Source organism: Cyprinus carpio, chromosome A22 (assembly GCF_018340385.1).
Source record: "Cyprinus carpio isolate SPL01 chromosome A22, ASM1834038v1, whole genome shotgun sequence".
NCBI classification, from domain to species: domain Eukaryota; kingdom Metazoa; phylum Chordata; class Actinopteri; order Cypriniformes; family Cyprinidae; genus Cyprinus; species Cyprinus carpio.
In genome coordinates this window covers 838,795-864,573 of record NC_056593.1, presented here as the reverse complement: position 1 = coordinate 864,573, position 25,779 = coordinate 838,795, and the positions used below count along the sequence as shown (strand labels likewise).

The window sequence follows — 25,779 nt, the reverse complement described above, 5'->3', positions numbered from 1 at the left end:
TGTGGAATGGATGTGAGAGTGTTGTGAGAGCATTGTGTGAGTGTTGTGAGAGCATTGTGAGAGCATTGTGAGAGCGTTGTGAAAGCATTGTGTGAGTGTTGTGAGAGCATTGTGTGAGTGTTGTGAGAGCATTGTGTGAGTGCTGTGGAATGGTTGTAAGAGTGTTGTGAGAGCATCATGGAATAGTTGTAACAGTGTTGTGGAATGGTTGTAAGAGCATTGTGTGAGTGTTGTGAGAGCGTTGTGGAATGGTTGTGAGAGCATTGTCAGAGCATTGTGAGAGCATTGTGAGAGCGTTGTGTGAGTGTTGTGAGAGCGTTGTGAGAGCATTGTGTGAGTGTTGTGAGAGCATTGTGTGAGTGTTCTGAGAGCATTGTGAGAGTGTTGTGGAATGGTTGTGAGAGCGTTGTGAGAGCATTGTGTGAGTGTTGTGAGAGCATTGTGAGAGCGTTGTGGAATGGTTGCAAGAGTGTTGTAAGAGTATTGTGAGAGTGTTGTGGAATGGTTGTAAGAGTGTTGTAAGAGCATTGTGAGAGTGTTGTGGAATGGTTGTGAGAGCATTGTGAGAGCGTTGTGAGAGTGTTGTGGAATGGTTGTAAGAGTGTTGTAAGAGCATTGTAAGAGTGTTGTGGAATGGTTGTAAGAGTGTTGTAAGAGTATTGTGAGAGTGTTGTGGAATGGTTGTAAGAGTGTTGTAAGAGCATTGTGAGAGTGTTGTGGAATGGTTGTAAGAGTGTTGTAAGAGCATTGTGAGAGTGTTGTGGAATGGTTGTGAGAGTGTTGAGGAATGGTTGTGTTGTGAGAGTGTTGTGAGAGCATCACGAAATAGTTGTAACAGTGTTGTGTAATGGTTGTAAGAGCATTGTGAGAGTGTTGTGAGAGCAATTTGGAATGGTTGTAACAGTGTTGTTAGAGCATTGTGGAAAGTGGATGTTTTGAGTATGTTATGGAATGATTTAGAGGGTTGATTGAGCATTGTGGGAGAGTTGTGGTGATGTTGTGAGAGCATATTGAGGGCATTTTGGGTACGTTGTGAAAATTTTGCGATACGGTTGTGGGGGATTCTGGATGAATTGTGAGAAGGTTATGGTAGCATAAGAGGGTTGTGGGACATTTTGAGAAGGTTATTGGAAATTTAAAATGTGAAAGTGATGTGACATGTAGCAATTTGTGCTCTGCATTTCACCCATCCAGATGTCACACCACAGATTCAAGATTCAAGATTCAAGATTTTTATTTGTCACATACATGGTTATATGGAGAGCATATGACCAGCAGTGAAATGTAAGGCATTGCACTGAGCCTTTTTATAACCATGCATTGTTCGTATTTTCAGGAAGCGCCAGTCAGTCATGCAGTAGAGCTGATGTCAGCTGATGCACATGAAGCATCTCAAGAGACGCCATGCAACAGAAAGTGAGGAGATGCTGGAGGTCAGGAAGCTACTGCACAGGTGTAAAACGCAAGTAGTACTTTGACATAAGTATTACATACAATATATAAGTGCATGTGACCAAACTTCATATTCGCCAGTGTGACACGTCAAACCACTGTGTCATCGCCATTGTTATTCTCCAGCCAAAACGAGGGGAATTTAATTTGAGGGGGAGGAGTCAGAACGAGGGGAGGGGTCCAACCCTGAGCTGTAAGTTTATATGTATTTATCATAATTTTTTGAGCATAAATCTTACCGCTGATTTGCTATCTGATGTTTGCAGACATCTCACACCACACCAGTGCCCCCTGCTGGCCTGGAGGTCTTCGTGCTGTTGGATCGTCAGACTGATTTTTCTTGTATTTGGTCTGGTGATGCTGATGGCGACTCTTTTATATCTACTGTGAGGAGTGTTTGTATAAATAACTGATGGTTTAGTGTGGTTATTTGATCTTAGGGCACTTTCCACAGCAGTGTGAAATCCACCAAAAAAGATTGGTTTAGGTCAAAATGAACATTCTGTCGTAACTGAATCATGAACAAATAGATATTTTCGGTTTTGGTTGGTTTGAACGCTGAGTGTATGTAATTGGCTGGTTTCCATCAGATGGCAGTAGTTACGCTCACTAATTCACTCATTACCCGTGCACAGCAGATGAACTTAAACTGGATTATAGTTTTAGGTTCACTGTAACCTTTGTGAATGTGGCTGCACACTTCTGTCCTGAACACAGTTCAAAACAGATCAGCATTAAATATTCTAATTAAATACAGCTGAATGTGCTAATTTCTCCTGAAACAGGTTGCAACCCAGACTAATGACACTAATTAAACAGTATTTAAATTTCAGAGAGACTTTAAGAAAGCTTCCGAAGTGTTCGGTTGTGTGCTCATTTTGCACGCTGCTTTTATTTTTATTTGGATTGTTTCTGGTAATTAATATACCGAGAGATATTAATATTTATAAATTGAGCTTAATGCAGTTAATGAGTAAAAACGTCCATATAATTGAATAATAGAGGTATCACAAATAAACCTGATCTGGGTTAGATTAAATTTTCATTGTCAATCTGCTGAAGTTCTGTATAAACATTTGCAGAAGTTTGCTAACGATCTTTCACAGGCTTCTTGAAATAAATCACAGCTGTTAAGTTTCCTGTCCTGTGAATTTTAGGGCTTCTTAAAACCCGCGCACATCCTGCTGCGTAGCCAATCACAGCTCAGAATCAGAAACAAGATCAGGAAGTGCTCTCAATTTTCTGGGAAGCTAATTTTAACTGGATTAAACCTGCTCACAGGAGCTGAAATTGTTCTTAAACTAACATCTACTGTTGATAAAGACTTTGGGAAATATTTGGAAAAAATATTTATCAGTGAACTATATTTATCATCTTTAGGGAAAATATTTATCTGACTTTATAATGACTTTATATCATATATAATATAATAATAGTATCATTTGTAATAATTATATTACATGCATTATAGTATTATTTTGTTTGTTTATAAAATATTACTTCAGATATTTTGGGAAACAAAGTACTGAAAGATGATAAATACCAAAAATTGTTGTTGAACTAACTCCAAATCATCATCTTTAGGATAAAAATTTATTAGTGAAGTTTTTTGTTGTTGTTGATTTAATAAATGTATATTATTAATAATTATTATTGTTATTATTAATAATAAATGATATTATTTGTTTCTAAACATTTTTTTTTTTTGGAAAGCAAAGTATTGAAAGAAGATAAATAATAAAAAAAATCTTAAACTAACATCTACTCTAGATTAAGACAGATGCAGCTCATCGCCTTTAGGATAAATATTTAATAATTCAATTTTTATTAATTCATTTTTTTTCTGAAAGTCTGTATATCTGACTTTATAATCAATCAACTTTTAGACTTTAACAAAAACAATGCACATGACAGAAAATACAAATAAGCTGTATAAACAATATATTTTTTTTAATAATTGTATTAAGTAAATTATTATACTATATAATATGATTTGTTCAAATAATTGTTTTGTATTTGAATTATATAGATCGTGTTTGAATTATTTTGATTTATAGATCAGAATAAAATTGATTTTTTTTGGTTTTTAAAACTTTTTTGACTTTGTGCAGCATCACAGAAAAATAATGCATAAATTATATTGCATTTATTTTAATGATATTATATAATACGTTTATAAATTAATTGTTTTCCAAAATATTTGATATTATTTTATTTATTTACTATTTATTAATATTATGTAATTGTAATAATTGGTATAATTAAGAATAAAAGATTTAATTTATCCCTCAAAAAGAAAAAGTGTTTGTTATGTAATGATTATTGCAGATATTGAGCAGCCCATGTATTGTCTGTGGCTGTATTATGAAGATATATTGTGGAAGGGAAGACAGACGCAGGAGGCAGCTGTGAAATGACTCTGATGATGTAAGGCAGGCTGTCGGACAGACACCATGTGGCTGAGACTCGCTGCCAACACACGGCTCATGTGCCTTCATGTGCTTCACTAACACTCTCTGTGTCCAAAATCTGACACTTTAGAGCACATATACTCATATTATTCAACAGATATGAGCATACTAACAGGAAGTGAGTGAACAGGACAAACACACACCTGACTCTAACAGGATGAACTCATGCAGAATGCAGAACTATATTAGATTATAAGACACTCACTGAAAAGATTCAGTGCTCACCTGTTTACACAGGTGAGATACACACACACACATACTCACGCAACACACACTCATGCACAACATGCACACACACACACACACCTGCAGTAATTAATGATGTGCATGGTTATAACATTTTTGCATTTATTTGAAACAGTGTATGACCCCTTTTAGATGCTTTTGATTGTTTAATTTTCTGATTAAAGAGTATCAACAATATATATCTATAATGTAGTGCCTGAAAATAGATGAGTGATTGTATTTATTAATTCATTTATTATTATTTTACATGGAATACACACCACACACACAACACACACACACACACACACATATTATATATATATTATATAATATATATCAAAGCATTGCGTTTTTAGCATACAAAGTGTTTAAAAACAGTTGGAGGTTTGTTGGAGTAAAAACCCCTTAAACTTAACCTTTACAAAAACTACTAACCCAAAGTTTGTTTTTCATCATCAAACAAAAAAACATCTTTAATCGTTTGAGTATTTAAAATCAAAACTTGAAGCGCACCTCTTTGAGCTTTATTTTATAATGTTCCAGTTGTTTGGATAGAGACGGGTGTTGTGACGGGCGGTTCTCAGGTGAACCCGCGAGTGGCGACGTCACGCGCCTCGGTCACCTGAAGGGTACGGTTGAACCTTGCCGTGCGAGCGCAGGTGATAGGATGCTCAAAAAACAGCCGTGCGTCTCACACTCCTGTGTCCGCTCGGGGTTTTTAAGACACAACATCACAATTTATTCAAACTCTAATTATCCCGAGAGTTATTTTTTAGGTTGAAGCGTTTTTTTTTTTGTATGATGTTAAAACTGTTTTTTTCAGCGATGTTTCTGTTTAATTTCTAAAAACTCAGTAGGGGTTCAACCTGTAAAATGTTGGCCTTGTTGTGAATATTTTGAAAAGACAGCTTTAAACGTTTAAAGAAAAAAGGACCATTTAAAGATAAAAAAAAATTGTAAATGATACAATCATTAATAAAGATGATGATGAACAGACCGGTAGTTGTTCCACAGTCCTTGAATAGGTTCTATATGAAAATACATGAAAATAAAAGTTTATTACTATCCTCAACCTATTGAAATGTGCGCTGGTAACCAGTTTTACCCGTTTCAACATATATATCATGTAACAATTTAAAATGTTTTAAAAAACACTTTTTTAATGTTATTAAGTAAAGGCTAATGTGATAAATCCGGTAGCACTTTACTCCAGTAAGGGTATCTTTGGTAAAAACATTTTTTTTTCGAAGTTGGTAAATAAAGATTATTGGAGTACATTTTACAAGAAAGTTTTAACTGTTTTAGGTTTTTCTGACTTTAAATTGTTTATTGTTTTATTTCAACTGTGTTGGCCTGGCCATTTCGTTTGCCTAATATTAAGTGTGGGACATGTTACTAAGGCAGGTTTCTAACGGGAAATTTTTTTATCATATTTTTTTTATATACTTGTTTGCAATGGTTTATTTTAAAATAAAGCATTTATTAAAATTCTTTGGTTTTACTGTTTAGGTTTTACATTCGGAAAAAAAAAAAAAAAAACAGCGTTACCATAAAAAAACAAAAAGTCAACTTAAAAAAAAAACCTTTAAAACACAAAAACCCCAAAAAATAAAAATTCTATACCAAACCAATTTTTTTATGGGGTTTTTTTTTCCACATATCAAAAAGGCGTAAAAAAAAAAATAACTTTTTTAAAGGTAAACAATTGGCACCGGTAAAAACCACTTTTTTAACAAGTGATGATAGTGTAAAAAAAAATGTAAAAATATTTTAGTAAAAACAAGTGTTGTTAAAAAAAAAATTTTACACAGTGAATTTTTAAATGTGAAATTAGGTAAAATGTTGAACCATTAAGGAGTAACTAAATTTGCTGTTTAAAAAAAAAACAAATTGTGGTATTGGGTAGTTCGATGTTAAAAAAAAAAAAAAAACTAATATAGTTAAAACTTTGTTACTGTTACAAAACCAAAATGAAAAAACTTTTTTGTAAAAACAGTCTGTTACCGTGAAAAAAATATTTTCACTGAAAGCATGTTGTTTAGGTTCCAGTTTGTTCTTGACCTCACAAAGAACATTTTTTTTTGTTATAGTTGATTTTGCTTATAAATGAGTAGACTTTAATGTGCTTTTTCTTGGTGGGGTTGCTGTGGATTGGGGCCGAGTTTTTGCTCCAGTTATCAGTGTGAGAGGTTAAATGGCAAATAAACCTACATAGACCCTTGTTCCTTGGGTGTGGGGTCAAAGGTCAGCGGATTAAAACCTCGAGCGGGTCATTAGGGGTGGCGAAGGCTTTTTTGCCACAATTTTATAATAAAGAGGTCAAAGGTCAACAACTTCTGGAAGGATTACCGGGGGGCATGCACCACGGGGGGGGGGGAACAAACATGTGCTGTTTCTGTACCTAGGTGTCCCTCATTGCTGGAAAATTAAACCCGTGTCCGTGCTTTGGGCACCTGTGTGTTGTTTCCCCTGGGAGGGTCAAGTTTGAAGCAACTTGAGCCACGAAATGGGTCGGAAGGAGGAATCGAATTGCCAGCTGGAAGGGGAAAAATCAACAACAAAAAACACAATCAAGAGGGAAGTATTTCGGACTTCAAGGGAAAAGTTTTCTGGCGGTCGAAGTATTAGAACCCACTGTTGGATTTTTCTGGAGGGTAGGATTGTTGTTTTGCTGAGTCAGAAAAATACAGTGCGCAGCGCCTCCTGAAAAGGCTGTTTTTTGCCAAGTTTTGAGTGGCTTAATTTAACAGGCTATCCAAAAGGCAGGCGCTTTTAAGTCTGCAGAGGAGGGGGGGACAACGGTGCATGGACAGCAGGGTGGCCCTAATCTGAAGCCTGAAGCACAGATTAAACCGGATTGAGGGGGCAGGGGAGACATATCGTTTATCAAATGAAAGGGCCCTTCAAATTCCTCTTGCTCCTATTGGAGAAGGGACAAAAATCTGCAGGACAAAAAAAAAAAAAAAAAAAAACAAAAACCGTTATTTTGCAGCGAGGGGACAGGGAATTTTGTACGGAGGGGCAAACTTACTGGGCATTGTGGAGGTTGTTATGAAGCTTCATGGGAAGGGGCATTATGAGATTTGATTATTGAAGTGTTCTGCAAAATTTCTAATGAAGGCATTTTACCAAAAAGCATTCGTGAAAGTTGGTTATGAAGTGTGAGAGTGGACTATTAAATCTCTTACGAAGGTTTTATTTGGGAAGGGTATGGAACGCCAATGTAACCTAAAGGTGGTTATGGACAGCTATATAAATTGTTAAATTAAGGGCAAAGGGAACTGAAAGGTGGTTATTGAAGCCGGTAAAGGACGGGCAATTTTTGAAAAAGTGTTAATGGTATTGAAGCTTTTTATGAAAGTCATTTATTATAGTTAAGTAATGAAAAGGTTTTTCATGGACTCCATTTATGGCGTTGTTAATGAAGCATTATAAAGTGGCTTTGAAAAAACTGTTTTTAAAGCTTTAAAGGAGTGCCACCCTTTATGCTCTTTATGGATCCACTTTATTAAAAGCGGGTTGTTAAAAAACAGGACTGATGGGAGTGCTATTAAAAGGCTTGTATGAAAAATTAATGGGAAGGGGCCTTTCTAGTGGAGCACTAACAATTTGTAATTATCGGATGCTTTATTAAGGCATTAAAACTTGAAACCATTAAAAGAGGGGCTTCTTGTAATAGTGTTCATTATGCAAACCCTCTATGAAAAGCATTATGAGGATGGTTTATAAAAAAAACAGCTTATGGAAAACACTTTAAGGTATTAGAACACGCATTATGAAGGGTTATTAAAGCATTATTAAAAATGCTATGAAGGTTTTAAGATGTCGGAACATACAAATACAGGAAAGCTTCTTAGACACTTAGGAAAAAGGGTTAAGTGAAGCTCATTTAAAGAGAAAAAGTGTGGAAAAGGCAGTATGGAGCCCCACTGTTAAGCGGAAGTTGGGAAGCCTTGTAAAGGCTGTTGACTTTTTGGCCAAACTACTTGTGGAACGTTATTGTGAAATTTATTACATGGGTCTTCTATAGGGGGATGTATGAAAGCATCCTCGACAGGGCCATTGTTTATGAAAAGACTTTATGGGGAGCTCTTATAAGCTATAAGGGGGGGGGAAGATGAGTAAAGGCATAAATGAACCCAATTATGAAAAGGCAGTGGCTGTGGAAAGTTTTTATGAAAGCTTTATGGAAAAAACCAAACAAAACAAAAACAAAACTGTTGTTCTGAAAAATGTTATAAAGCCTTTTTAAAGAAGCACTGTAATAGATATTATGGTGCTTTATCAAGGGCTATGGAAAGCATTATGAGGGTGTTATTTTAAGCTTTATTGAAAAATATGCGGGGGACCCACTGACAAAAAAGGGTGTTTTTTTTAGAAAGGGCATTTTTTTTTAATGCCATTGCTGGAAACCATTTAAAAATGGAGATATTTGTGGGGAAAGTGTTATGAAGGCTTACATTATGACGGCATTATGGAGGGGGGTCAATTAATTGGGAACGGCATTATAACAGTGCTCCAATTAAAAGCTATTGCCTATGAAAGCTTTCAAGCGGAGGGGTGGGGACAACAAAATAGATATTATCTGGTGCACTTTATCTCAAATGTCACTTTATGAAAGGGTTTTATGATGGCCTTATGGGGCAACTATTAAGGGGTTAGGAAAGCTTCAACAAAGGCATTACTGAAAAAAAAAAAACCAATAATGAGCCCAAGACGAAAGTGTATGAAAAAAAAAACCCTTTATAAAAAAAAAGAGCAGTTAAATAGGTGCTATTGAAAGCCATTAACCACAAAAAGACTGTAATTTAACAAATACAACTTTTTATGGAGCGTTTATGGAAAATGGTGTGAAAAAACATTATGAGGCACACATAAAAAATCCAAAAAAAAATGAAAAAGTTGTATTGGAAAGTGGTATTAAGAGTTTGAAAAAAAGTATTATGTGAGGGCCAGTATTAAGGGTGTTATGAAGGCAGTATAAAGTGTTACAAATCTTTGCGAGGCATACTGAGGAATAGAAATGAATTAATGGGTGAACCTTTATGAGGCATTATGAAGCGTTATACAGCTTTATGAGATATTATTTGACATTATGAGTCATGAAGTGTTTTGAACGATCTGTAGTTGATATTCAGAGATGTTTGTCAGTAGTTTGTTGACCGTGTCAGTGTCAGTGCGTCTCTCTCTCTCTCTCCCTTCGACACCTGTTAATCTTCATCTGCCCGTGAATGAGACACCGACATCAGAGAACATCCTGACACTGGTCAATTAAAGGATTATGAGGGTGGGTGAATGTAAGTGGGTTTTCTAACGCCACTGTTACATATTTGTCTCCAAAAGATAACTAATCTCACACAGGTCTTTGCTAATTGTGTTAAGGTTATAGAACGATGCTGTAAATTTATGGAGGATTTTTTCATACAATCTTCTAGAATGAGTGCCTTAATTGGTTTCTTGACACATTTCTTGTTGTATTTGAAGCACACTTGGAGAGTTGGCAAGGTCTGACTGACTTCAAATAATCACCCACTCATCAATTGGCAATGGCCAAACGGAGACTATTAATGTAATAATCTCTGCTGTAGGAGTCTGCTTTCACACACAGATGGTTTGAGAATGTGCCAAGCATGGTGAGAACATGTTGCTAAGCCGTTGCAGTGTTCTGGGTGGTTGCTAGGGTGTTCTGGATTCAAAGGCATTGTGGGTAATCAGTCATGAGGGGTGGCACTGGGTCTCCTTATATAACGCACCAGTAATCCTCCTTCTAGGACGGTTATTCATGGGACAGGTGGACTCAAGATAGACAGGGGTGGGTTCAAGTCTTCACTGGAACAGGCTGGACACACCACAGGCACGGGGGGGGGCCTTGTGCTGATGGGATTAGCACTGATCTCCATGCCCCCACGAAACTTAAAGCTTCCACTGGGGAGTCCAAAAACAATTTGGGAGCTTTTTTTCACATTATGGCAGAAAAAAGATTTTGTTTTGGGTTTCTGGGGTTAAAATGTTCTTATCCTTTTAAAAACTGGTTTCTCTGGCAAGGGGTCGTTTTTCCTGAGGGTCTTACAGGTGAGAGACGAGAAAAAACGGGGGGGACCACGGGGAATTTCTACGCCCTGAAGTGTGTGGGGGAAGAAAAACACCAAGCTTGGCCCACCACTTCAGACACCTCCGATAAAACGGAGAACTTCATAAGTTTGCTTCAAGGGCAGGCTTTTACAAAGAACAAAAAAAAACACCACAAGACCCAGTTATCACTGAATCTACAGACCACTGAGGGGGGGGGACAACCACCCCACCAAGGAACCTTTAAAATGAAAAACCACTTCAAAATCACAAACGTGACTAAATCCAAGGTTTCAATTGTACAGGAAAAAGCACCCAGACAAAAAACAAACCAGACCATTTTAACATAAAAAGGAAACAGGCCCCAATGTCACCCAAAAAAACCCAACCAAGACCAAAAAACAAAAAATAAAACCACCCAACAAAGACCACTAAAAAATAAAAAACCATCAAAAAAAAAATCACAAAAATATAATTCAAAAAAAATTTTTCAACAAACACGAACAGAACCATTAAAACCACCCCACAAGGAACCAATAAAAAAAATTTAAAAAAAAACACCCCAAGGACCCCACGAAAAGTAACGTCAGACTTCACAAATTATTAAAAAGGCACAGGATCCCATTAAACATTGGGAAAACATACAGGACAAAAATTTCACCAACCCCACGAAACCATTAAAAACATCCCACAAGGACCCAAAAAAAAATACTCTCAAATCCAACAAACAATAATAATCAATTCCAAAATTACGAAAAGGGACACAAAGGACGATAAAACAAAAACATGAAGCATTTAAAAGGGGGGGACCCAAACAGACCACAGTATCACCAACACTCAAAAATACCATTTTTAAGGAACCACCATATTATAAAAAAACTACAGGGGACCAAATAAAAACCTAAAAAAACATGACAAAAAAAAATTGAAACATAAAAAAAGGGGACAACAAACCAATTCACCCAAAAACGCTAACCAGGAACAAAAAAAAAAACATCACAAAGACCCCCAAAAAAAATACAACTTTCAAAAATTACAAAAGAATTACATTCAACAGAATACAGAAACATAAAAAACAATTCACCAAAACCACTAAAAAATCCCCCAGACAAATAAAAAAATACAAAAAAATCAACCCATTAACCAAAAACCCTCAAAAAAAAAAATAAAAAAACACGAAAAGCCCTTAAAAAACAAAACAATGTTTCTCAGAAAACTTTACAGACAGGGCTACAGGACCGTAAAACCAAAAAAAACATCACTAAAAAACAAAAAAAAAAAAACAAACATTTGGATTTTCACAGTTTTTCACAAGAAAATTTAAACTACCAACAAAAAAAAAAACAGGGGGGGGGGGGACTACTGACCATAAAAAAAACAATTTGATTGCAAACACGCACAAGACCATTAAAAAAAACACCACAAACCCCAGACATAAAATAAAACCCCACCGAAATAAAAAAAAACACAAAAAAAAGAAAAAAAAACAAAAAAAAAAAAAAAAAAACCAAAAAAAAAAAAAAAAAAATAACCAACAGGGAAAAAAAAAACACAAAAAAAAAAACAAAAAAAAACCAAAAAAAAACAAAAAAAAAAAAAAAAAAAAAAAAAAAAAAAAAAAAAAAAAACCAAAAAAAAAACAAAACCTTAAAAAAATACTAACCAGACAAAAAAAAATTACCACAGGACCATATAAAAAACAAAAAAAAGGGAAAAAAAAAAAAAAAAAAAGGGGGGGGACCCCCAAAAATTACCACAGGAACCATAACAAAAAACAAAAACCCCACGGAAAAAAAAAAACCCAAAAGGGGGAAAATTCAAAAAAAAAAAAAACACTACAACCATAAACATTAACAGAACATTAAACGGCAAACACTCTTGGACTCCACTTAAAACACAGCAGGGGGGGGGACAACAACAAAAAAAACCCTTAAAAAAAAAAAAAACAACTTACTGACAAGACTTCTACAAAAAACCAGCACCAAAAAACACCCATGGTTTTTGGGATTCTTCGAAGGTTCTCTCTTTTCTTTCTTTTAGTATAAAAAACCAGTTGATAAATGTGTGGGACTGGAAAGATTTTCTTACGGAAACGAGGAAACCCCCACTATTAAGAAACCCTGGTTCATGGGCTGTTAACGTGGGTTTGATTAAAGGCTTTAAATTATTACCCACACCCAAAAAAACACAAAATTCCCACACAGTTTTTTTTAGCGGTGTTTAAAACGTTGGTTTTTTGTGCAAAAGGGGGTGTTGGGCGGAGAAAAAACAGCTTTCGACAGTTATTTCTGGAAATCGAGGTGTTTACACGGGACAAAAAAAGGGCGCCCGCAGTGTGAATCAAAAAAAAAAAAAGGTTCTGGGGAGGGGGGGCCGTTTCCTACCTGCTCAGAAACCAAAGCAATCGTCCACAGAGACCTGAAGGTGAGAGAGGGACGATCTCTAGCAATTCAGTTTTTTTAATGAAATGTCATTAACAGCTGTGGTTTTGTCCATCTGTAGCCTGAGAACCTGCTGTACTACAGTCCAGACGAGAATGCCAAGATCATGATCAGCGACTTCGGTCTGTCCAAAGATGGCTTGATCACGGCGTGATGTCCACAGGCCTGCTGGAACACCAGGATATGTTGGTATGAACGGTTTGACACAATCAAACATCATAATTCATATTAAATAGCTTCTAACGTCCATGATTCTGGTGTTTCTCCTCAGTCGGAGGTTCTGGCTCAGAAACCGTACAGTAAAGCTGTGGACTGCTGGTCTATCGGTGTCATAACCTACATCTTGTGAGTCTGGGCTCATGTAGACTCTTTTTCTGAGAGACGTTCAGTTGTGTTTTTCCTTCAATCTCTTATGTGTTTGTTTAGGTTGAGCGGCTACCCGCCTGTTTTATGAGGAGAGAAACGAAACGCCGCCTGTTCTCCAAAATCATGAAGGCAGAATACGCTTTCCACTCTCCGTACTGGGACGACATTTCTGAGTCAGGTGCGTCACAGACACTTTACAGACGCAGAAGCTTCATAAACATGAAGAGATGTTACTGTATTACAACATCAACTCCTGTAGAGATTGTTCAGGCATAGATCTCTTTTTCCTGTGAATAATTGTGATTAAACTCTCTTTACTTTTGATTTCTGCAGCCAAGGACTTCATCAGGCACATGCTGGAGAAAAACCCAAATAAACGCTTCATCAAACCACTGAACAAGCGCTCAGTCATGCATGGTGAGAAACACAACACCACATCTCAGAGAATCTTCAGTACAAGTTTTAAATGAATAAACATGAACAAACACGTTTTCATGAATAAACATAGTGAAGCATGGAAAAAAAAATACAGACTAAACTTACTGTTCAAATAATGGTTAAACAAAATAAACAACATGATTTATTAATAAACCCTAATTAGGTTGGGGGGACTAATAAATAAAATGGGATTAATAAATCAAAAAACAAATACAAAAAAGCATGCTTATTTTGGAATATGTTGATTAATGAAAAAAAATCTTACTTTCTAATCAGCTTTAAAAAAACATCCCATATGCAGGGTGAATAAAAAGAAATAACAACTACATGCATTAAAATTAAAAACATGCAGCATGTATTTAAAAAAATTGAGTATAACAAGTTTCTTGGTGAACCTAAAAACCATTTTAAAATTAATTACTGTTCATTCCATTGGAACGGATGCATGGACAAAAACATCAACATTTTAGGATAATAAAAAAAAACTAATAACCAATAAAAAAAAAAAAAAAAAAACATTTTGGAAAAATTTTTTACATAAATACACTTTTTTTACCCAAAAAAAAAAAAAAATAATTTAACATAAGGGCCCACAACGCTGTAGCATGAACTTAACAAACACCAAGTTCCTGAAAAAAAAAAACAGAAAACTTATTTGTGAATAAAAAAAACAAAACAAAAACCCAAAAACATGCCGGATATACCATCTACTGATAACATAAAATTAAAAATATACTGAATTTATGAACCAAACACCCACTGATTCATGGGAAAAAAAAAAAAAATGGTTATGATGCATCAGGGCATATTTTTAAAAAAAATAAAAAAAATTAATGATACAACATTGCAGATTTCATAATTTTATGAAAAAACATTCCTTTTAAACACTATTGCATGTTTGATGAGTTTATAAAAAAAAAATTTTTTTCATCGTTGTTGGATACAGTCTTGAGTATTCATTAAAATCAGTGTTTGTTATTAAAAACATGCGGATTCATACAAAATAAAGTATAAATTTTTCAATAAACTAAAACATTTTAAGTTTGAAAAAATAAGCCTGCTGTGATTTAAATGAATAAAAAAAAAAAAAAATAAGCCCATTGATGACATCCAACATACTTGTGTGGCAATGTCTAAACAAACTAACACATAACCTATACATTCAGATTCATAAAGTAACTTTCAATATGGCCTGTGATCGTTGCCACCGAGTTATGAAAACCCATGGTATGATAATCAACATGACTTTTTCACAGTACTAATGCATAAAAACAGAAGTTGCTAAGTAATCGATTCTGAATCAACATGTGTTGATGAATGAATGAAGTCGCTGGTTGTCTGTGCCGATCATTGGAGACACGGCGCACAATGACAACATCATTCAGTCCGTCGGTGAGCAGATGCAGAAAACCTTTGCCAAATCCAAGTGGAAGGTGAGAGAGGGCAGGTCATCTATTCTCTCATTCTGTGTATGAATTATGAATTATTGATGGTGTGTGTGTTTCAGCGAGTCATTAATGCGACGGTGGTGGTTCAGTCACATGCGGCGGCTGCAGCTGGCTCCACGCTTGACCCTCCGGCCCCGCCCAGGCCCCGCTGATCCAGGTGCTGGACGTCTCGTCTCCGGCCCGCCCCGGATGAGCTGGACACCAATGGGAACCCCTCGTGCAGTCACATGACCCTGTCGCCTCAAGCTGATGTCAGCAGGGGCCGGGGCCCGCTCAAGGCCTGCAACAGTGAGCCGATGCACGCGCTGGTCATCTGTGAGACGGGGCAACACGTGTACTGCTCCGAGTCCGAACTGCCCTGCGCCGCCAACAGGTGCAACCCCCCCGTCTTTGATTTTAAATGTATATAATATATCGATATTATATATGTTTTATTATATATTATGTTTTATTCATTTTTATTTCAAATTGCTTTAAGATGTAAACCTGAGATGCAAAAATGGTTCATTCAGCTATCCGTTTTAGTGAATTTATTTGTAACGCTGATTAATCTATGCATAACTGATACCAAAGAATCGTTTCATATGTTTGATTCAGTGATTGATTCAATTGATTCAACAAATTGAATGGATTGATTTAGTGAACAGATTTAGTTGGTTGTGTAAAATCAATTAAATCAAGTCCACGAATTGGATCCATTATTCAACTCATGACTGATTCAGTGAGTCGATTCATAACTCTGATTCACTGATTCATTCGCGTCATCACTCAGAAATGTTCACTGAATCTCCTTGTGGCATTTCTAGTTTTTAAATTAATGCAAAAAAAAAAACTGCTTGTAAATATTGATATTTTAAACTATATTGCAATTTATTGTGTTTAATGACTAGAAAATATTTTGCATTTTTATATGTAGATTTATATTATATAAATATTTACTTTTTGAAACCAAAATTGTACTGTTATTTGGCTTAATACATTAACAAATTTTAATGTAATTGGCTAAAGTTAATTAATTTAATTATTAAATGATTTTTTTCTCTCTATATTTCAGATCAGACCGAGTGACATGTTGCACTGATGAGCGGGGCCAGTCGCTGCAGACCGGGGTTTGCTCTGTGATGTGGGATGGGCTGATTGACAGCTGTCAATCAAATGAAGTGAGTAGGGCTCAAGGCTGCCACTTTGAGCGTCCCATGGCAGTAAAGGTGTGTGACATCCCGCCTTCTGTGTCTCTCTCTCAGATCCTGCGCTCGTAGGATGGTCAAGACTGTGTGTTTTGGGATCTTCAGACGCCAGATCCACACGAAAGTGCCAATCGCATTACATGTTCTGGCGCCTCAGATCTTCATCTCTCACTAGCGAAAGTGTCACTTCTGTCATTTCAAGCTGATTGAGAATGTTATTTCTCTCAGGAATTCAGGACCAGGCAGGTTTATTGTATTATTTTCCGTGATATTCATGTATATGATAGTTGTATCTGGGCTTCGATGCCGGTGCATCATGGGGAAGGGAAGGGACAAGATCACGTGTGCCACTGTTCTACTCGTGAGCGGCGGCGGGTTTGAGTGTTTTTAATCTAAGAAATGTGTTTAAATCTTATTTTCTTTATTTCAAACTCATGCTCGCTGTTGTATTTGCTATATTTATGTTTTATAAATGCATATAAGATGATTTTATCTTTTATTTAGGGGCTTATTAAGTCGGTACCAGCACAGAGCCCTGCTGTACTTCCATAAACATGCTGCTGTATGTCTGTATTAAAATACATAAAATAAAGCTATTTACACACCAGTGTAATGTCCTGGGGAGAATTCATCTGTGTGTTTTTAATGCCATTTTCATGTAATTTTACCTTCAAAAGTTGGGGAATTGCATACTAGTATATACTACTCATACTATGGTCATCTAATGTCACTATGTCACTAAGTTTTTTGTGCACCAAAATACCCAAATACCTACAAAATAGGTCTAAACATGCAGTATACAATAGCACACTCTTTTTTTAGTAATTAAACTTTTCAAATATTTAATTTGACAAAAATAGCTTTTTATATTTTTTTGTTTTCACTGTAATTTTAGTCAAATTTATAGTAATTTTTCTGTTTTTATGTCATTTTTGTCATTTCATTAGTAATTTATATTTTTTACTTCAGTTTTAGTCATTTTTACACACTACACACTTTTTTAAAAACAATTTTAGTTAAGTAATAACACAGATGCACACTGCATACTTACGTTAGTCAACAGTCTGCAGTACACACTGTGCAGTATGCAAGTATTCCACTGTAAATATAAATGCACGGTCACAATAATCTTCATTCAGACACTTTATTGGTTGTCACATGAGTGTTTCTCGTGGTGTTGTGGTCCTCAGCCCTGGCATATGTTCAGACTGGTGACTTTATAGCGGATGTCGTCTCTGAGTTTTCTTCACTTGATCGTCCAGACCGGTCAGCCGCGCCGCGTTCTGCTGCAGTTCATCCGCCGCTCCCTGACGAATGGATGCCTCCTTATCTGAGAACACAAACACAGCACCGGTTACCATAGGGATGTGTGCGCTGAGCATTATGGGATGGGTGTGTAGTGGATGCTACCTTTCAGAGCCTGCATGATGTCATTGGTGTCCGTCATCAGAGACTCCGCCTCCTTCTGTAGCGCCTGTAAGCGGGCGGAGTCTTCACCCATCTCAGTGTTTGCAGCCACTGCGCGTTTCATCCGCTCGAACTCCTCCCTTCAGCTCTTCCAGCTCCTGAAACACATGAGAGTTCACTATCTAGGGCTGTTTAGCCATTCATAATTTCATCTAATAACACAATGTGTCAATTAATTAACTAATTAATCTCAAAATTAATTGCATATCAAAGTCATTATTGTGTTAGATGAGAAAAGCATTTTTTTTTATATATAAAACTGAAAACTGCCAATAGGTAGCAGCACTCTTTGTTTGGAACTATTTTTTGTTTGCGTAACGTGAGCAAAAACAGACAACAATGTGTCTAAATGCAACACAATATTAGCTTCTTGTTTATTGAACTATTGTATCAAATCAATATCACATTTGCAATCGTGCAGATCTTGGGCAAAGCAGCACTCTTGCTGGTGTGATATTGCTAGGGTCTTATTCTGCACTCATATCTTGAACTTTAGGCTCCATCACGCAGTCAGTCGTTGTCCTGCATCAGGTTCGTTTATTAAATTAACCGCATCAAATTAACACATTAAACCAACACCTCTGTTACTAATCACACTAGAGTGTTGTGTGTGTTTCCGCACCTCTGCCGCTTGTTCGCCTCGTCCTGTGCTGAATTTGCCTGATCCTGAGCTTCTCGCTCGCATGCGTCCGTTCCCGCGTCGCGTCTTTCTTCAGGCCGTCCAGCAGGGGGCGCATCTCATCCAGCAGCTCTGCGACTCCCACAATCCCCTGCTCGGCGGGAGGCAGCACGTCCTCTATCTGAGACACACAGAAGATCAGTCACTTTAGTGTGCGTCTGGATGTTTTTCTGTGGTTTTCCGCTCAGATCTCAGACTGACCTGTTTGACGTCGTTCTGATGTTGTTTGCGATGACGACGACGCCTGATGGATCTTGTCTTCCAGCTCTTTGAAAATGGCCTCATTGTCGCCCATCTTTTCCAGGATGCTATCAGCCTCCTGCTGGATACTGAACGCAGCGTCACTGTAGACGGCAACGTTGAAGAACATTAGAGAAATACTGAGTTAATATGAGATTAAATATTAAATGTGTTGTTAGCGTGTCGTTAGTGTGTGTTGTGTACTGTGTGCTGTTAGCATGTGTGTGTGTCGTTTTCGTTAGTGTGTGTTGTGTGCCTTGTTTTGTTACTGTGTGTGTTGCTAGCATGTGTTTGTTAGCGTGTTGTTAAGGTGTGTGTTGTGTACCATGTGTTGTTAGTGTGTGTGTGTGTTGTTACTGTGTGTTAGTTGGGTTTGTGGTGTTTAGCCGTGTATGGTGTACTGTGGTGTTAGAGTGTTGTGGTGTTAGCGTGTTTTGGTGTTAGGTGTGGTTCTGTACCGTAAGTGTGTTGTTAGTGTGTTTGTGGTGTTAGCGTGTGTGTGGTGTACCGTGTGTTGTTGTGTGTTTGTGTGTAGCGTCGGTGCTCTGATCGGTGTTGTTAGGCGTGTTTGTGGTGTTTATGTGTGTGTTGTGTCCCGTGTGTTGTTAGCATGTGTGTTGTTAGCGTGTTTGTGGTGTTAGCGTGTGTTTTTTTGGTGTTTTTTGTACGTTTGTTTTTTTTTGTTTTGTGTGTTCTGTTTTTGGGGGTTTTTTGATCTGTTCTATTGTGTTTGAAATCGGCTGCACATTTGTGGGTAGTCTTTGATTTCTGTATTTTGTTGTGGCATTCTGTTTTTATTTTGTAGTATTAAGTTTTGTGTCCGTGGGTTTGTTTGTGTTATGGTGGTTTTAGTGCGAATGTGGTTTGTTTATTTAGTGGTTTTAGTTCTGGTTTTTAAGGTTTTTGTTTATGTTTGTTTATTTTTAGTTTGTTGTTGTATAGTGGGGGTTGGGTTTGTTTGGGTATTGTTTGGTTTTGTTATTTTGTGTGTGAGTTGGAATTAATATTGTATGTTTTTTATTTGTGTATTGTCATTGTCCTTAAGTTGTATGTTCAAATTGTATAGTTGTGGTTTGGGGGATTGTGTTTTTTTGGGGAGAATTATATTTCTGTTGTTTTTGTGTTGTTTTTGTTTTGTGGGTTGTTAGGGTAGTATGCTTTGGGGGATGGTTTTGGGTGTTTGGTTCTTGGATGGTGTTGAGGTCACGTAGGAGAGGGAGATTTCTTGAGGCTCTGTTTTCAATTTCTTTTGTTGGTGTATGTTGGTTGTTGTTTTGGGGGGTGGCTTGTTTTTTGTGTTGTTGGTTTGTTGATTTTTTGGTTTGGGTGTGTTTGGTGGTGGTTTTAGTGGGTGTTTGTTTTTTTTTTTGGTTTTTGTATTTTGGTGGGTATGTGGTGGTGTGGGGGGGTTGGGTGGTATGTGCGTTTGTTTGGTGTGTTAGTGTTTTGTGTGTTTGTTCTTGGGCTGTTTGGTTTGTTGGTTTTATTGTTCGTTTCTTGGTTTTTGTGTTAGGTTGTGTGTGTGTGTGTGTTGGTGTTTTTTTTGGGGACCGTTTGGGTATTTTTTCGTTATTGGCTGCTTTTTTGTTGGATTTTTGGTGGTTGGGTGTGGTGTTATTGTTTTTATTTTTGTGCTTGGTTGTTGTTGTCTTTTTTTTTTGTTAGTTTTGGGGGTTGGAAGGGGGTGTGTTATGGGGTTCGTGGGTTGGTGGGTTTTGGTAGGGGTGGGGATATTGTTTGTTGGTTGTGGGGGGTTGTTGTGGGGTGGGTGGGGTGTTTGGTTTATGTGGGGGGGTGGAAGTTGGGGTGGGGTTGGGGTTGTTTGGTTGGTGTTTGTGTGGTTGCGTTGTTTTGGGGGATGGGGGTGGTGTGGGTGTGGGTGGGGTTGTTGGTGGGTGTGTTGTGGGTGTGTGGGGTTGTTTTTGTGGGTGTGGTTTTTGGGGTGTTGTTGTGGGGGGGGGGGTTGTGGGGTGGGGAGGAAGTGGGTGGTGTGGTGGGGTTGGGGAGAGTTTGTTGGGGGTGGATGGTGTGGGGGCTGTGTGTGTTTTTGATTGTGGGTAGTGGGGGGGGGGTTCTGTAGGGAGGGGGTTGGTTTTTCTGGTGTTCTTTTGTGTTCTTGCGTAGTCAGGATTGTTCCGTTTGTTTCTCTTTGGGGTCTTTGTTGTGGGGGTGGTTGTTTTTGGGGTGGTTGGGTGTGGTGCTGTTCTTTGTGTTTTCCTTGTGTCTTGTTGTTCATGGTTCCTGGGGGTTTTTTTTTTTTATCTTTTTTCTGTGTATTTATCGTTTATTTTTGGTGTTTCTTGTTTCTGTTTTTTGTGTTGTGGGTGTGGTTTTTTTTTTTGTTTCTTCATTGTTTGTTGGGGTCGTTTGTAGTGGTGTTGTTGTTAGGCTGTTTTGTTTGGTTGGTTGGGGGGTGTGTGGTGTGTGGCGCAGGTGGTTCTGTAACGTGTGTTGTTAGCATGCTTGTGGTGTTAGCATGTGAGTTGTGTACCGTGTGTTGTTAGCCTCCTCCAGCAGGTGTCTGGCCGCTCTCCAGCTGCTCTCTGCTGTTCTCCAGGACCTGCTTGTGTTTGGCAGTGAAGACGCCAGATTCTGCAGCTCCTTCAGCTTCTGCTTCAGCTTCTCCATGCTCAGAGGAACCTGAGCATCCAGAATGGCCTCACACACCCGGCTGTACCTCATTCGATCTGAATGAGGCTCTGAGACACACAAAACAACAACCCAACTACACTGTGAACAACTACCTGACTGCTTCATACCAGACTAAAACAATTACAGGTACATTTCTAGGCAGTGTTGCAGTATGACAAAATAAAGTAAAACCCCACCTGACAGGAAGTCCTTGAGATTGCTTATGAAGTCTTTGGTGTTCTTTTTCAGGCCTTTATCCACATTGGCTTGCATCCCAAGCTTAATCTGATTGGCCAGCTCGCTCAGTGGACAGTCTCACCCTATTGGTGGAATTTTGAGCCTCCTGTATCTGTGTTTCAAAAGGTGTGGTTGGGTTTAAAGTCATTGTAAAATCAAATAGACTAGTTTAATCAGTCTTATTAGCTGGTTATGTGTGGTCATACCATCTTTCTCAATTTCTTTTCACATCTATTTCACAATTATCATTTTTATTTTCCCATAATTGTGACTTTTTTTCATCACTTTGCCCTTTTTTAAATGTTGAAATATTATAATATTAAACATATTACTTCTTATATTGTAATATTTATAGGTAATGTTTTAAAATGCAATATTTAAGTTATTGCCACTAAAAAAAAAAAAATCATGTTTTGGTTCATTTATTATTAATTTAATATTTACATGTGCAATTCATTTTTATTTTTTTATTTTTATCATTTATGATTATTTGGTCTTCAATTTGCACTTTTTCCATAATTTTGTTTATTTTTAAATGTATTTTTATTAATGTAACATTTTCTCTTTGTTTATTTATAATATTTATTTGTAATATTCACAATTTAATATTTATTAATTAAATTCATGTAATTTCATAGTAATTTTATTTTTATTGATTTTACTTATTTATTACTTTTTTTTTTATAATTTTTGACTTTTAGAAACATTTTTATTAATTATTTTTATAATACTGTAATGTTTATATGTAATATTTATTGTCAATTGATTATTTATTATTTTTATATTAAATTCTTTTTTAAATAATTATGACTTTAAAAAGTCTTTATTTTGAATGTTTAATTCTCATAATTGAATCTTTTTTTATTTCCCAATTGCAATTTTTTAAAAAAAAAATAGTTTTCTATTATTTAAATATTTATTTATGTATAATACTTATTATAATATTACTAAATAATGTTTATATTTATTTGTTTATTTATCTAATATTTATTAATTATACATTTTATTAATTATTAATTGTTTCATATCTTTATGTGCAAATTAATTTTAGTTTAATTATTTGTTCTCAATTTGGACTTTTTCTCATATTTTCACATCTTCCTACAACTTTTTCATTTCTCATAATTTTGACTTCTTAATTTAATGAATTTTGCTTTTATTTAAAATATTCTAATATCTACATAATTATTGTGAATGTGTGTTGTCACACCTGTGCAGCTGCTTTGCGCGGATCTTGTTGTTGAGATCCTGTAGTTTGGCTCTTTCACCTTCGGGCTGGGCGCCTCCTGAAAGGCCTTGTTGGTATTGGGCAGCCGCCTTCTCCGCTTAGGGTCCCTCTCCGCTTCCACAAGGGGGCGCCTGGCCAGGAGGACACAGCGATCACCAGCGCAGAGCGCCCGGAGTGCAGGAGTCCGTGGCGATAAGCCGGGCCGCAAGACACCTGGACAAACATTACTGGACTCGCCTGCTGCAAAACCGTACTTCTCTGCTCAGCCAACCATGCGCATGTCTCTCACCTTGTTTGGAGGTGGGCGCCGATCCGGGCCGAAGCTGCTGTGATCCTTCTTGAGTTTCTGCGTGTTTGCGTGAGGCGTATGCGTGTTGCACATCTTTCAGGTCGCTCAGGCCCTCTGTGACTCTTTCCGCTAGCGTGCTCCCTAGCGGTGCCAGCCTCGCTTAGCGGCATTCACGTCGACCTCCTCATAGGACCCCCTGACGGCGCAGAAGGCGCCCGGTGAATGAGAAGCTTTTTCCATTAGAGGTCATACTGACGAATCTGACACCTAATTATAGTTCCGGAGCGCTGGCCACACGACTTCGGCATTGCTTGGATCCGGCATGCGTTAGTGAAAGCGCCTCTCGAAGTAGAAGAACTCCAGACGCAGAGAGACGGCTGGTAGCCCCTGCAGGTCGTTTCTCCCACTGTGATTGAGATCATCACCTCCAGCGGCCGGGACGCCAGCTCTTCTCAGCTGCCAACTGTCTAGCTGAGACCTGCAAGAGTGCTTAAATGAATACCACCACTCACTCACTCACAGTTTGAAGAAGGAGTTAAACTGTGCTTGTCACTTTAGACATCAGCTCATGCTACCCCACCGCTTTTATTTATCATTGGCTATTTCTGCCGCTTGTAAATTGTATTTATATCTCAAAAAATCTCATTGTTTAGAATTCTTAGAATGAACGTGAGTGAGCGCGAGAGAGTGTGTGTGTGTGGAGTGCTTGAGTGTGTGTGTGTGTGTGTGTGTGTGTGTTTATATGTGGAAAAGTGGTATGTGAGTGTTTCTGAGTGGGGTGATGCATGGCCTGGAGCGTGTGTGTGAGCGTCGGAGGCGTGTGCGTGACTGTGAGGAGCTTGAGTGTGTGTGTGGGAGTGTGAGTGCTTGGGCTTTGTGTGAGGAGTGTGAGGCTTGAGCAGGCGAGTGCGTGAGTGTGAGTGGGGCCCAGAGGCTGGTGTGCGTGTGTGTGTGTGCCTGAGGAGTGGGGTGTGAGTGCTTGAGAGCAGGTGGGTGTGTGGGTGGAGAGCTTGAGAGTGTGGGGGTGTGAGTGCTTGTTTGGGGATGCGGGTGGGTGGGGTTGGTTTTTTGGGTTGTGGGTTTTGTTTTTTTGTTTCTGTTTGGTGTGTTTGTGTGTTTGGTTTTGGGGTTGTTGGGTTTGTTGGGTTTGTGTGGGTTTGTTTGGGGTTTTGTGTTTTTGTTTTGTGGTGGGGGGGGTTTGTGGTGGGTTTGTTGGTGGTGTTGTGTTTGCTTTGTTTTTGTTTGGTGTTTGGTGTGGTGTGTTTTGTGTGGTTTTGGTGTTTTAGGTGTGTGTGGTTTGGGTTGGCCTGTTTGGTGGGTGTGGAGGGAGGGGGGGGGGGGGGGGGGGTTGGGTGTGTTTGTGTGTGTTTCCTGGCGTGCGTGTGCGTGTCAAGGCGTGAGTGTGTGTGTGTGTGTGTGTGTTTGTAGTGTGTGTGTGTGTGTGTGAGTGTGTGTGTTTATGTGTGTGTGTGTGTGTGTGTTTGAGCAGTGTGTGTGTGTGTGTGTGTGTGTGTGTGTGTGTATTTGGGTAAGTGTGTCTGTGTTTGTTTGAGTGTGTGAGTGTGTGTATGCATGTATGTGTGTGAGTGTTTGAGAGTGTGTGTGTATGTGGTGTGTGGTGTATGTGTGTGTGTGTGTGTGTGAGGTGAGTGTTGAGTGTGTGTGTGTGTGTGTGTTTGAGTGTGTGTGTGTGTGAGTGTGTGTTTGTACTTGATCTGGTTGAGTCTCTGCAGGTTGTCGGTCAGTGCGCGGCTGGACTCCGGCGGGACAGAGATGGTCTCCTGCAGGTGTGTGAGTGTGTCTATCAGCGTCTGGATCCTGCGGTTGGTGTCGGTGGAGGGGATCTGGTAGTTTGAGAGTGCCCAGTGCCCATGAGCTCCTGCAGACGGCCGTTCATGCTGAAGAAGCAGGACGGACACGCGGGGCACTCTGGGAAACTGGCACAGTGGACGCGGCTGCAGAAGTCCCAGCGGGCCCGGGTTTACACCCGGTTTACAGAGACACGCACCTTAAGTTTGTCACAGCCACCCGACTCTGTGCCGATGGATCACAGTCACACCCTGACACACAGATGAAGAGAGGACAAAAAAATCAATCAACAACCTGTATTATTATCAGTCATATTTAACTATTTAATATTTATTTATTTTGCTTGTAATTAATTTTTTTTTTAAATTTATTTTAACATTCACTTAATATTTATTTGCAGCTTCATTGTATTTTTATTTATTTGTAGTTTATTCCATATTTATTAATTTATTTCAATGTAATATTTATTTTAGACAAAAATAACTATTTGTCTTTGACATTTATTATTTCATATTACATTTATTAATAATATGAAATACATTTATTAGTTCAATATTATATTTATTAACTCTATTTATTGTGTTACAAATAATTTTATATTTAGTTATTGATAATTTAGACTTAGACTTAATTACTGCCAATGTAATATTTATTAACTTAGTCACTTATCAGTTTAATATTAATAGATAATTTTATTTTTTATATATTTTTAATGCAATTTATTAAATAGTTTATGTAATGTTTATTAATACATTTTAATTTAATTTAATAGTTATTTATTTATATTACTGTGTGGACTAAATTTTTGTGCATTTTTTTTACATTGAATATTATTAGTGTATCAATTAAATGAGTATTTATTTATTTAACATTTATTAAACAATAGAATTTAATATTTATTAACAATTTAATATTAATTCAATTGTTATTAATATTAATATTTATATGTTTATAAACATTTGTAATGAATATATGTCTAAATATATATTTTTAAATGTAATAAGTTGTTGTTTGTGTGGGCAAGAAACACTCACGTCTGCAGCCAATCAGAGGATCTCCGTACGTGTTGTCAGGGCAACCGCTGCAGGTCCGGCCCCCG

At 37.5% G+C, this 25,779-nt stretch overlaps 1 pseudogene; it reads left to right on the top strand.

The window, feature by feature from the left end:
* Positions 1 to 1,404: 1,404 nt before the first annotated feature.
* On the top strand, positions 1,405 to 16,172 carry LOC122134945 (annotated as a pseudogene).
* Positions 16,173 to 25,779: the final 9,607 nt, after the last annotated feature.